This window comes from Acomys russatus, chromosome 18 (assembly GCF_903995435.1).
Source record: "Acomys russatus chromosome 18, mAcoRus1.1, whole genome shotgun sequence".
In the NCBI taxonomy this organism is placed as follows: Eukaryota; Metazoa; Chordata; class Mammalia; order Rodentia; family Muridae; genus Acomys; species Acomys russatus.
Window position 1 is genome coordinate 19767981 of NC_067154.1, and position 12269 is coordinate 19780249.

Below are 12269 nucleotides of genomic sequence, written 5' to 3' on the forward strand. Positions count from 1 at the left end.
TAGCTTTCACCCTCATCCGCTGCTGTTCTTGCACTGGCTTTGCAGATCCACCACCCACCTGTGCCAAAAAGAGAAAGAACACTTCAATGTTAGAAGAAGGTGGAGATGGAAACGCTATGCGCCTAAGCAGTGGAACAGTTTCTACACGGTGGAATACACAGAGAAACGTGACCCGGATAGAGGACGTTGGCTTGAAATCCCAAGAGCAGTTTCTCTCAAGTCAGGGCAAATACAAGTTCACATCAAAGCACTTGGTTAAGACAATTCATGGTGGAGGAGATTGAATAACTCTTAATATACGTGAATCCTCATGTTTAGCCCTGAAGAGTGACTTTTCTAATCTGGACTAGAGGTCAGTGTGCAACCAGCCAGGCTTCTCAAACTCCTGTCCCCTGGGTCCTCTTCTCGGAATATTCTGAGTCCAGTTCTTGTGGGAACCAGTAACTGTTTTCCCTCTGTGGGGCTGTGGTTACAAAGAGGAGTCCGTTGGAAAATAGTGGCGAAAAGCTGCAGAGAGGAAGTGTACAGATCAACAGGAAAACAAACCACCCCCTGTACAAAGGGACGAAAGGCCTGACTCACAGGGCAGAGGTGGACTCCCCGTCCGTGTTTCCATTTCAGATGACACAATGTCATAAGGTGGGTGTCCTCAGACCTTCCAAGGGACACCTGGCAGGGGAGAGATGGAAGCCTTTATTCAAAACTGGCCCGTGTTGTCTGCAGACAAGACGGACCCTCCAGGCTCCCCAGGTCCACCCCCCCCCCCCAATCTTGGCTTTCTTTAACCTGAATCTAAATGTTTTTAAGTTAATCTGTCTTCCTTAATTGCACTTTAGTCCTTTAAATGGTACAGAGACCAGACCTGTGAATGTGTTGACTCTAGTTTTGTCCTTTTCCTAAGATTTGTTCAAATGTTTTTGTTGTTTGTTTGCTGAGACAGGGTCTCTAAACATGGCTCTGATGTCCTGGACTCATTATGTAGAACAGCCTGGCCTGGAACTCAGAGAGATCCTCCTGCCTCTAGCTCTAGCTCCCAAGTGCTAGGATTAAAGGTGTGTGCCACCAGGCCCAGCTTGTGTTCAGTGTTTTGTTTGCTTGGCTTATGTGTGTATATGTGTGTGTGTTTGCACTTATGTGTGGAAACTGGGGGACAATCTCAGCTGTTATTCAAGCATGTACTTTTTTTTTTGAGACAGGGTCTTTTGGAGGCCTGGACCTCACCAAGTGGACTATACTATTGGCGACTGAACCCCAATGATCCCTTTGTCCTCTGCCCAATTCTGGGGTCACAAGTGCATACCATCATGCCAGGCTTTTTACTCAGGGGGTCTCGCTCAACAAAGGAAGCATTTTACTGAGGGCACAGTCTCCTCAAGCCTGTTATTTCTCTTTTGGAGACAGGGTCTTGCCATGTAGTCCTGGCTCGACTAGAACTTTCAATGTGGACCAAGCTTGCCTGGAACATGGGATGATCCCCCTGCCTCTGCCTTCCACAGTGTTTATATAAAAGGAGTGTGCTAATAGGCTCTGAGAAAATAATTGGTTAAGAGTTTCAGGTGAGGTGTGTACACAGATCCCATGAGGCCACTGAGTCCTGGTGTGTGTCCTTCCCCACATGGATTTTCCATCCGTGCATCCCCCAGGAGGCCTTTGCATGGGCATGTGCAGTAGAGGCCTGTTGTTGATAATTAAAATGTCTCTTTAAAAACCTGTGTCACACTGCACCTTAGTATTTGATTTTCTCTCCGTGAGCCTGGCTTTGGTGTTAATAATTTTTTTTTCATTTTCTCAGCCACATTTTATGGATTATTTAACTAGCATGTATGACAGGATGAGACAAAGGAAAATGACAGAGGAAGACAGCTGCGTCTTGTTTTCCCTCCCTACCCCTCACCTCACACTGGAATGTCCTCACACCAGGAGCAGTGCCTGCAGGGCACCTCAAAAGAAATGCAGAGGTGTATGGTACACAGCGTGGTTGGTGAGGAAGCCTGGCCTCCCTTTGCCTTCAGCATTGTTGCTGACTGCCTGTGAGAGCTTAGCCAGACTCTTCCTGTTTACCCTCAGTGTCCTTGAAGTTCATGGGGACAGCTCTGAGAACAGCAGACCTTTCTCTTTATTCCTTGGGAAGCTGGTGACATTTTTAAACATTTGCTTGGAGTTATGTGTAGTGGCTCATTCCTTTAATCCCAGCACATGGGAGGTAGAGGCAGGGGGAATCTCTGAGTTCAAGGCCTACCTGGTCTACCTGAATGAGTTAATAGGGTTACACAGAGAAACCCTGTCTCAAAAAGCCAAAAACAAAATAAGAAGAAACAAAACAAAACACCCCACAGGACCCAAATCACTATATTAAAGTGACATACATTTGCATATGACCATATCTATATGCATATACAGTCACAAACATATATGTCTGTTTTGCACACCCACTAAGGAAGTGTGCTGGTTACTCTACTCTTTTGTTATCTTGCACAAGCTAGGACCATCTGGGAAGAGGGAACTTCAGTCCAGAAAATGCTTTCATCACACTGGTCTGCAGGTAAGCCTGTGGGCTATTTTCTTGATTAATGATGGGGGGAGGGGGAAGGCATCACTCTGTGGTCGGCACCACCCTCCACAGGTGGTCCTGTGGTATTGAAGGAAGCAGACTAAGCAAGCCACGGAGAAAGCGAGGCAGTAAGCCACCCTTTCCTGTTGTCTGCTTCAATTCCTGCCTCCAGGCTGCTGCTTGTCCTCCTGACTGGACGTTTCTCAAGTGATGGAGACACGTAAGCCAGACAAACTCCTTCCTCTCCAAGTTGTTTTGGTGTTAGCATTTATCACAGCAACGAAAAGACTAGAACAAGAGGGAATAAAGCAAACGAAGACACTTGAGTTCTCCGAACCATTTCCTCGTGGCTATCAGCGTCCACACTCATAGGGCACATCGACACATTGTCACCTGCCAATGGCTCATGTGAGGGTCTGTCTCATCTTGGCGTTTCAAATTCAAGAAATCTGGACACAGCAAGGACGCGCATCTACCAGCGCGGTGTCATACAAATAGTTTCTGCCCTGGAGTCTTCTGTGTTCTTGTGTCCATCTGCTCTCCACAGCTCCTGGCGACCGTCATGTCACGTAGCTCATGTCGTCTCTGGTCAGTCACTGCTTCTTTTGCTTATGAATATGAATTCAAAGTTCCTCCGTGTCTTTAAATGAGTTTTAAGAATTCTGCTGTGCTCTCTGATCATATCACTCTGTTGTATTTTCTTCCTATCCTTGCCTGCTGATGTTTTTATTTTGCTGGTTCTCTCTCTCTCTCTCTCTCTCTCTCTCTCTCTCTCTCTCTCTCTCTCTCTCTCTCTCTCTCTCTCTCGCTTGGTGAGGATGGAGTTCCGGTCTGTCTCGGGTCTAGGAATTCTCACCCTATCTAGAACACCGCTTCTGCACAGTAGGTGCTCAGCAAATGTACAAGCTCTATGTAGAGTGACCTGGACGTTGATTCCTTTAGGCTCTCGTCTTCTTGGCTTTCTGAAAGGCGACAAACTCTTTTATTCACTTTGCTCCAGATTCCCAGATTTTGTTCAGAGGATGAAGCAGAAATTCATGTTAAGTCACGGAGTCTGGGAATTATTTCTTGTTCACCTTTGGCTTCGGAAGCTCTGTGGGTTGTCTTCTGAATTTAATGGGCCCCAGGTGAAAGGCAGTTTGAAGCTTCGGTGGGGATCGGTCACATGGCAAGAGAGAATGCAGGCAGCAGACAGTGATTAAGGGAGGACGGCAGAAAAGTGTGTTCTAACATTTATTGAGCCACCCGTTGTATTCAAAGCTGTGTATAACATAAAAGGTAAATTAGGGAACAAATCTGATATAAAATGAGTGCGCATACAGCACTACAGGGCGGAAGGCATTTCCTTAGATGTTTGACTCATTTACCAAACTGTAGTCTGATCAAAATACAGGCTAGTTCCAGAGAGAAATAATACAGTCGCTGTGTGTGGCTCCGTGGTGCCCTTGGGGGCACAGAAAGGCCTGCAATTTCTTTATTGGTTTTGTAAGTAACTTTCTTTAAGGCTAACAGACTTTCTGGGAAGGCCAAACCAAGAGAAGCCAAGTTAATGTTCTCATTAAAATGCTAAAGAGGCCTTATTCATGAACAACTGAGGCCCTACTTGCTTTATCCTTGTAAACTATGAAAATATGTGGTGATCTCTTACAGAGGGTTCCCCTGGGCCCTCTGTCACCAAAAAGCTTTGCTTAAACAGGCCTTCCCTGCTGTGGGCATGGTGAAGGTGATCCTGGGTACTGAGCCTTCCAGGGAGAACTGGCGATGGCGTGCTTCCTCCATCAATCGGCTTTCTTCTAATAGAACCTTCTTGATTGGGGTAAGAGTGGAAGACATCTAAAGTGCTGACGTGCAGGTGAAGCTGCCGCGATGCTCACTTTGTAGCTGACTCTGTTCTTTTGTTTTTCCTTTGTTTGTTTGTCTATTTTTTCTGGTTTTTCGAGACAGGGTTCCTCTGTGTAGCATTGACTGTCCTGGACTCACTTTGTAGACCAGGCTGGCCTCTAACTCACAGCGATCCGCCTGCCTCTGTCTCCCAAGTGCTGGGATTAAAGGCGTGTGCCACCACTCTTGTCATCCCTCAACATATCTCTTTAAAAACAGTTTTAGGACTTCGTAGAAAGTGAGTGCAGACGCCAAGCACAATACAGATTTTATTTCTTGGAAACAAACGTTTTTTTTCCTGGACTAAACTTGAGTCTTTAGTGGCCACAGCTGTGGAGGAGGGTGAGCTGGGAGGAGTGGCCAACACTGACGCGAGGCTGGCTGTGCTTCACCAGCTTATGTGTAGGCTACGGAAAACTCACCCAGGTTGTGGCCCATCATTGCTGGTTTGATTTTCACCTGGTTGAACGTCTTGCCGCTGTACCCACTTACCCTGCTGCCAACGATTTCAGGCAGGATGATCATGTCCCTCAGGTGGGTCTTCATCACCTTGGGCTTGTCCAGGGTGGTTGCCTCCTTGGCTTTTCTCAGGCACTTGAGTAGAGCGGGGTGCTTCTGCCTCTGGCCACTGTTCAAGTGCCCGCCTCTGTCGCTCGCTGCTGATAGGACGTGCCCAGCAGTTGGGTCAGAGCTATGCCGTGGTAGGTGAACTTGTGGCAGGTCTGCCTCTTCTTTTGTTCCTCTTCAGCCATCTGGGCGGCTGCTCTTAGAAATTGTTTTATAATGGTATTTAGATAAGACTGAAATTGTAGAATGGTGTTCTAACGTAAAGCAGGAAACCATATTACTGAAAAACTCAAAATAAAATGTAAGGACACCCTACCTTTACTCTAAATGCATGTTATTAGAAAGCCTTCCTTGTTGGTTGGTAACAAGTGTGGGTCTCATGCGTTGCTCCTGAGATGGTAAAACCGGTTACTAGGAAATGGCCAAAAGTCGCAAAGGAGAAGAGAAGTCTACTTTGGGTTCATGACTCATGTTACTCAAACAAAAAGACATTCACAAAAAGAGAGACATATTTTTTTCTTTTAAAGTTTATATATGGTAGTGGAGACTTCATACAATAATAACCTCCAACAGTTATTAAGCTGGTGGGCTTAGACATTACTAGTTAAAGAAGTGGACAGTTGTGGAAAAATAGGTTTGGGCAATAAATGAAGAAGGTCTGCCAAGAACTTCAAAGACTTTTTGGTATCCCCATATCTTTGGCCCATGCCATTTACATGTAGGGGTTCACCTCTTCTGTGAGGGTCTTGTGAGCTGCTTCAAGAGGTCAGGAAAGTCTCTCCCAAGTTCTAATGGCCAGATCCGGACAAGAAGGGCAGGAAGGATAAGAGGGCCTTCCTGCCTCTGCCCTTTTCTCAAATGCAGTGTCACTGTATTTGTGGGGAGGGGAGACTGTGCCCTCAACACTATTAATTATAAGTGAAAGTGTTGCATTTTAAGTATTTAATCCTATCTACTTATGACATATGTTGAAGTATGCATGTCCTAGGATGTAGAAAGCATCTTCTTTTACAAACGAATGCTTTGTCCACATGAGTACTGAGCAGTTGTAAACAGTTTCCGGTGCGAGAGCCAGAGATGGTGTGAGTCATGATGGATGATCCTATAAGGTGGTTGACTCTGTCAGTTTCTGAATTACGTTTTGCTAGAGGCCTGATGCTTTCATTCCAGTGATGATACGGATGTCCTTGTTCAGAAGGATCTCTAATAATTTTTGTGGAAGACTGAATACTACATAATGAAAAACATGCTTTTAATTACAAAGCAATTTGGAGTTGCACGTAACAAACTTCCAACCTGGGTCTCTCACTCTTGGTTGATTGACAGGTGTGTCTTAAAGCTGTCATTTGGGAAACTGCTCACCTGGCCCCTAGCTTCAGAGACTGGCCTCTCACAGTTCTATCTGGCATAGCTCAACTCTCCGCACCTCCTTCAGTTTAGCCAAAGTTAGGAATCTAGTAGTTGCTGTGCTGTGCTGTCTGGGGAGTTTTCTCAGTTGTCTGGTAAAGGCCTGTGTGTGTTGTGCAGCTCCTTGCCCCCCCCCCCACCCCCCTCTTTGAGGAAATGTAACTGTTTGATGAGACCTGGATAAAGCGTCTTGGAAACACCCAGCAGGGCTTACTAGTGCACCACAGGATGCTGTATTACGTGTCAACACTTGTCTGCTTTAGGATGTTTTTTTCTCCCTATTTTCAGATGTGTTGTTTGAATGTTAGCTGTCACATTTGACAGTGTCCCTGCCCAAAGCACTGCTTCCCATTCTAGTGCAAGTTGTACCCTAAATCCTATCTTGTGATTATAATTTGGCCACGGTGCCAAAAACCTAAGGGAGTTTTTTCCAAGACCATCAGTGTGAATTAGTGTTTTCCTCAACTAGGCTCTCTTAAAATTTACACTGACCAGTGTGTTGGTTGCTTGGTTGCTCATTCATTTATCTATCAGATGTTTAGGGAATATAAATTGTGCGAGGCAGGCGTGTGTACTGTGTCCAGGGACTGGGATACAAAGGGTCAGCAAACTGGATTTTGTCTGAGTTTTACTGATAGTTCACAGGTTCAATATAAAAGATTAAAGTATTTAAAGAAAACCAAAATGGCTTTTCAGCCATTTAAAGACTATATATAGATTGCCATATTGCAGCCGACTCTATAGTGCTCTCCCTAAGTGTATTTGATATGCGAAGTGGTACCAGGCATTTCTGTATTGCATACAGCCTTCATCTATTTATTAAACTGTGCCTTGTAAGGCTTCCTGATAGGGCAGTAAAGGAGGCTGTCTTGTGTCTTTGTCAAGAAGCACTTTGTGAGCTCCTGCTGCTGTCACTGAGCTGCCTTGTACAGGGGTGGGGCATGCTTCCCTCATCCCGGGAGGGTGTGAGGTCTACACAAAGAAGGACGAGTCTAAAGACAGGATTGCTTTCATGGTGCACTTAGGCAAAGCTGGGGAGTGCCTCTCCTAGTCTGTGGTACCTCCTTATTGTTTTTAAGCACAATAGCTAAGTACTCCAGATTGAAAAATGGGAATAGGGCTTCCTCAAGACCCAGCTATTCCACTCCTTGGAATATACCCAGAAGATGCTCCAGCACACAACAAGAAAATTTGCTCAACCATGTTCATCACAGCCTTATTCATAATCACCAGAACATTGAAACAGCCTAAGTGTCCCTCAGTAGAAGAATGGATAAAGAAACTGTGGTACATATACACTATGGAATACTACTCAGCTATTAAAAACAAGGAATTCCCGAAATTTGTGGATAAATGGATTGAGCTAGAAATGATCATAATGAGTGAGTTAACCCAGAAGCAGAAAGCATACTAGCCCAAGGGGCATGTCCCACGAAAGCCTTCACTTGTCGTACATTTTTAAATACTGAGAAAAATGCTAGACTATTGCATTTTTTAAAAAGTCTCCCTCCTCCAACTGTTGACCTGGCACAGGTTTGGGGGCTCTGAGAAGCCCAATGATTACATTGGCATAGCAGAGGAGTCTAGCATTACCTGTCGGTTCTCTGGTTGGGCTGGCTGCATGCTAATACCAGGGACTCAGCTCTGTGAGAGGCCAGAGGGCACCAAAGAAGAACATGAAAATGTGGGTGGGGGGCCCAAGAGAAAGTCGAAAGGAGGCACAACAGATATCTGATTGTCCTCGACATCTTCCTCACCTGTTCACAGAAAAGACACAGTAACAAAGCAGGTCAGATAGAGGGGGTACCCGGAGACCAAGGTAGGGATTGGAAGGCAACTGGAGGTGCTAAGGGAACCAGAGAAGCTGCAAGAATAAGTGAGGGGGAGGGAAAGATAAGGACTATTTAGATGCAGGGAAAAGCGATGGGCACGGGAGAGAGGGGAAGTGCACGCTTTGGTCATACTGAGAGCCCTCAATTACTCCCAGTGGTGCATCTAGCAAATAGCCAGCGTCCCTTGTGGAGGACATTTTCCTGACTTTTGTATTAACTTTAATGCGATTCCCTTTATGGTTCCCGTATAACTGGTTGAGGTTTCATGGACACCGTGTGATCAAATGGCAAGCAGGGAGGCACAGTTCTGTTATCCCTTGCTGGGTGCCTGGCAGACTTCTGAGCCCAGGCTTCCTGCATTTGATGTTTGCCATCCCTCCTTGTCTACAGGTAGGAGAGTTAAAAGGGGGGAAAGCATACCCCAGGGCTGCCATGGTTATGGCTTGTGCATACAGATATTCAAAAAGCTGAAAGAAAACCAGAAAGTCACAGTCCTGTATTTTCTCCAAGTAAGGTATTTGACACGTTCATTTCTAGTTTGGTTACACCACACAGGGTGCCTTCTGAAAGACCTAAGTTTTGTTATAGGATTCACTGCAGCATGCCTTCTAGACAGCAGGTGCTGGGCAAGGCACTTTCCACATGGGCATGCAGACCTAAGTGTGTACGTTCCTGTTAGAGCAACCATGCCATCTTATAATTCCTGCTCCCCATCTTTTGACTCTTTGGATGACGTTGGTTATAGTTGAAACGCTTTCTGATACTGCTCCCAGTTAATCTATGTGTCCTGGAAAAGGAAGGGGGTTTGGCCAGCAGCAAAGGGTTTTGGAGGGGTTAAGAAGCCATTTGTTCTTAGACTCACACCCTTACTTGTAAGGAAATTGTGGGCTTCAGTTCTGGAACTTTCCATACTGTGGTCCTAGTATGGACATGATGCTTGATGCTTGAGGGACTTGAGAACCAGGCTTTTCTGACTTGAGCATGCGCGGGAACCATCTGCAGGCCTCATGGAACTGCAACTTCTGCTATGTGCCTCTCAGTGAGCTCTGCGGCCAGGCTGGCGTCGCTGAGCATAGACCATGCTCAGAAAAAGAGGGCTTTGAAATCCTTTCTAGGAAATAGGGTTTTAGTCTATGAAAATACTGAAAATTTCTAGGTACATTTTACAGTTTGCAGGACAATTACGTTCTTAGAAAAAGCCATCAACAGCTAATTTATTTCCAGTTGGAAATTTTTATATGTGTACACACACACACACACACACACACACACACACACACACACACCACATCTACCCCCCCCCCCACCCTTTAGGTACTACTGAGGCCCTGTCCCTAACACCAGACTCAGTGTAACGAACTTTAACAACAAGGGCTACTTTGAAGCAGAAATATTCTGTGAAAGATTGACAGCATAAACGCTCTGTTTACGGCGAGCCCTTCCCAGTTATTGATTGTCCCTAGTTAAGCATGGCTTGGAGCCCTTCTGCAGGGGCATCTGGTTGGAGTGGGCTGAGGATGGAAAGGGCAAGAGACAGCTCAGGCTCCTCAAGTGGAACCGTGCATCTGCTTACACATGTTCACCCGGCCCGGAAATTGCTGTTTGCAGTTTCTCCTAACAAGATGGCCTTTGTTTTACAGGTCCTTGGCAGCCAGCATGATAGCGCATTGAGAATACGTGGAGAAGGAGAGGGAGCTCACCAGCGCTCAGGTAAAGGAATGTCGTGTGGGGAGCTGACGTCATCGTATGGTCTGACGTCATTCTCTCAGGTGTATGGTGCACAGTGATGCCTGTTTCAGGGGGTCTGTGGTGCAGAACCTCAGTGAACTCATTGACCCATAGGGCATGTCTGCAGGAGCCTCTGGAAACCAACAGTGACGAGACACAAATAGTCATAGGAGATCACGGGCCACTGTCGACAGAGTAAAAAGAGAATTACTGCTATTCTGCCTCTTTATCAGAAATCTATCTTTTTAACATGAATGTAAATATGTAAATACTGAAGACTTCAAATTATGGTCTTTTTGGGCTGGAGAGATGGCTCAGTGATTAAGAGCACTGCCTGCTCTTCCAGAGGTCCTGAGTTCAATTCCCAGCAACCACATGGTGGCTCACAACCATCTATAATGAGTTCTGGTGCCCTCTTCTGCCCTTCGGGTGTACATGCAGGCAGAACTCTGCATTTGTAATAAATAAATAAATCTTTTTGAAAAACAAACAAATTTTGGTTTTTTCTTTGCATCCTCATCTGAAGGTGTCCTCCTAAATTTCCTTTGAGGTTGTTTTTGTTTTTGTCTTTTTTAGAAAAATGCATACGTTACAACCTTAATTTGCCCAAGCAATCCACTAAGATTAGTTTTCCATGAACTTTTGCTTCCTTTTTTTCTAATCACAGTTTTGGAGGATTAAATGTCCCACTGGAAAGAAACCATGTCTTTCTCATACGGCCTTTACCATCCTGACATAGACATAGGGATGTGGCTAACTAAACCAAGACACAGGAGCAATGACCCTGCCAGGAATTCTATTGACCATGGCAATTTTGTTACTGAGTTCATTTCTTCGGTAACTTAATCCATATCATTGTCTCATGGTTCTTGAAGCTATGTGTCCACAAGCAAGGTGTGGTCAGGCTTTTTTTTTTTTTTTTTTTTTTTTTTTTTTTTGGTGTTGTAAGGAGGAGCTGGTTCCAGCTCTAAACCCTGCTGTCTCAGGCCTCACTTGGCTTATAGACAGCACCTTTCTCCCACTTCTCACATCACGTTCTTTCCTTGCCCATCTGTGTCTGTGTCATAGGGCACCGGGTGATTCTAATGACACAATCTTCATCATCGTCCGTGGCCCCATTTCTAAGCAAGTTACATTCATATGTGCAGGACTTCTGCGTCTTTTAGAGGGACACAAGTCAACGGCAGTATTTTCTAATGGGCGCTTCTCTTGGCATCCCCAAACAAATCTAACACCCCACCTGCTGCTTAGTATTTACAGAATGTGTAAGAGAGTACCCTGACCATGGCCAAACTGAGTTGGGGAAGTGCAGGCAGCACACCCACTCCTACTCCTCCGTTCAGTACAGTCCAAGTTAAACAACACTGGAAATAGACAAGGTGCCTCGTTTAAACGCTGTATAAAAAGTGAGTTTAAAAATACATGTATAGTGGTGCTTGCTCCTCTGCTGGCACCCAGGCTGAACCATCCATTTGCATATTGCCTCCATCAGTACCTCAAGATATCTTTGCAGCCAATTCAGCACCATTTAAATCATAGCTGGGCTAGTCTTCCTCCCTGCCTGCATCACATTGCACTCATTAAATTTAATGTTCTGTTTCCTAGCTTTAATTCATAAATGCTATCTTGAAAGTAGCGCTGCCCTCCCAGCATCTTCTCCCATTTCTACGCTTCTTTAGCTCAATTATTAGACGTTACCTTTTTAGCATTCAGATATGGGTGTTGGTAAGACATTAAGACACGGATCCTCAGGTAGAACTTAATGGCTCTGTTTATTCTTAGAGATGTTTATTTGTGAAATCCTTACTTCCTCTTAGCTCAGTGCTCTCTGTCCAAGTCTGCTGTTGTTGGGGGGGGGGGGACAGAAAAAAAGCAAAGCAAAACAAAGCAAAGCAAAACACCCCCCACGAGAACTAAGAGGAAGCCTCCTACCATGAAGAGTGAAGGTCTGGGAGCAGTTTTCTCCTTGGAATGAGTGGACAGGTTGGGAGACCTGTGTATTCGCTTGTACCCAGGATACGATAGAGCTGTGTTAAGGTGGTAGGCCAAAGTCTAGATATGGAAGCTTGGAGCCAGGGTTCCTGGAAGTCTACCATGCATGCCATTGGAATCTGCAGACAGTGCCAGCCCACAGGACTTCCATGTTCCTTGGGATGAGGCTGAGCATGCCACATGGTGAAGTGGGTGACACTGGTTCCAGTAGCATTGGATTCATAAGCTGGTGGCAGGTAGTGCAATGTGAAATGGAAATAAAATTTTATTTTATCATTTTTCACACCAATGTTTGTCCTTAGAAAGTTGGC

At 45.4% G+C, this 12269-nt stretch overlaps 1 pseudogene; it reads right to left on the reverse strand.

The window, feature by feature from the left end:
* Positions 1 to 4749: 4749 nt before the first annotated feature.
* Positions 4750 to 5184, reverse strand: LOC127202013 (40S ribosomal protein S15-like; annotated as a pseudogene).
* Positions 5185 to 12269: the final 7085 nt, after the last annotated feature.